The sequence below is a fragment of the Galeopterus variegatus genome, unplaced genomic scaffold (genome assembly GCF_000696425.1).
Source record: "Galeopterus variegatus unplaced genomic scaffold, G_variegatus-3.0.2 Scaffold479, whole genome shotgun sequence".
Classification (NCBI taxonomy): Eukaryota; Metazoa; Chordata; class Mammalia; order Dermoptera; family Cynocephalidae; genus Galeopterus; species Galeopterus variegatus.
Window position 1 is genome coordinate 107,480 of NW_007726590.1, and position 1,962 is coordinate 109,441.

General features: G+C 40.2%; 1 protein-coding gene across 1 annotated transcript in view; it reads left to right on the plus strand.

The window, feature by feature from the left end:
* Positions 1-1,962, plus strand: part of ACSL5 (acyl-CoA synthetase long-chain family member 5) — a 46,998-nt gene that overhangs the window by 35,609 nt on the left and 9,427 nt on the right.

Consider the following 1,962-nt stretch of genomic DNA (forward strand, 5'->3'; position numbering starts at 1 on the left):
CCACCTAAGCATCTACTTAAAGCCATGTCTTCAAGTGCAGCCATGAAAAGCCATTATAAATAAAATCCCTCTTCTCTGGATAAGATTACTTGGCCCTGATCTGGAGAAAGAGCTCAACTCAGAGACTTGGGTACCCCTCAAAGTTCAGCTGACCTACTAGGAAGTTTTTACACTGCATAATACACACTGGTTACTGAGCTTCTTGCTGAGGTGTCAGACCCACTGGAAAACATTTCAGGTGCATTCTCTCCTTTAATCCACACAAAAGCATAGTAAATCACACTTACATTTATTGTCTCTAACTTATGATAAAGAAACTGAGCCTTGGAGGTCAAATAACTTGCCCAGATTTGTATCTAATAAGGGCCAGAATCAAACTTTCACATAGTAGTTTTAGCTGTCATTGATGGCTGCTCTCTTTTTCACTGGAGATTGCAAAATAGTAATTTGTATAATTCTGTTACTCCTCTTGCATTTGTTAGCTGAGATTCTTCCATAAAGGCATGACAAATATTTGATTCCTTCCTTTATCAGTCTTCAGAATAATGAACTGGTGCCTCAGCAATCTTCAAAAGTAGCCAATGAGATTTTTTCTTTGTATTATTAGACACTAGTGATTTTCATATTTTATGTTTAATTCATTTCAGTCATTCTTCTTGATGTTCAAATTGTCCCATCTTGGAAGTTGAGAACCCCCATCAAGTNGTCCCAGCCTCCTCTTGTATATTTCTCATCCAAGTCTTGGATTGGCTAATTTCTCCAAGAAGCCATTGGAGCTGGGATTTGAACCCAGGCAATAAAAAACATCTCACAATTCCACGGGCGATATAAAACATCTCACAATTCCCTGAGAAAGTACGCATGGCCATTCCTCACATGCTTTGAGTTCCACTCCTGAGAGTCTAATATTCCCTTTCACTGGACTCTCACCAGACGCTAAACTGGGGCTGCAGTGACAGAGCAGGCAGTGTTCTAGAACAGATGACTCCCAGCATTGAAAGCCCAGGTTTCTAGCAGAATTGTTCATAGTTGTGTTGTGGAATTATTAGATTTGGTTGTTATTATGGTTTTTGCTCATGTTGTTGGACATTTTTTATTTTCAAGAGATAGTTATTTTATCTTATAACAATGCATAATTTACTTCTGGAACTTATTTTAAAAACAGAGGAGATCATTAGCATAAGTCTCTAGTTCTAGCTCTTTGTCAATGACCTGTTAAGGGCAGGGGGAGTCTTATGAATGCTGAAGAAAGATGAATCGCTCATGGTTGAGAGAGGTATCAGGAATGACATGGTGCAGGCAGCATTTGAGTGTAGACCTTGGAGAGAGATGATGAGATATTGGCAAAATGATAATGTTACAGGCATGAGAAGATGCCTAGAGCCTAGAGCACAGTTGACACTAGGAGGTGAGGATGAGCAGCCCTGGTTGGCTAGAGGCCAAGAAATGGGAGTGTAAGCATGGAAGATGGCCAAGGAAGCATTTTTCAAATTTCAAACTGGAAAAGAATTTTGATTGCCTTGAATCTGACTTCCAATAGGGCAGAGTCTTGAAGGCTGGCATATGGAGTTCAGGATTTAATTTTGGAAATAAGAGGGGTGTCTTTGAGTTATACTAAGGGAAGCTCTTCTTTGGCAGGAGTGTAGCTAATGGATTGTAGAGTCATAATGAGGCCAGAGTCAGGGAGACTAGGCAACTAATGTGAGCTGGGAAAATGGTGTTAGAATTAAGCCCAAAAGGAAGAATGACCTAAGTAGGAAAGTCTGTTGGGTTTGCATGGTGTAAGCCCCATTAGTTTATAGAGAAGGGTGGTCATTTTCCAAGTTTAGTTATATAAGCATCATAGGGAGAGTTGGAAGGAAAGGTGGTACTTGTTTTAAAAAGTCAGATCCCTAGGCCATTCTTTGACCTACTAAATCAAAAGCCCTAGGGACGGTGACCATTGAGCTGGTGTTTTTGGGG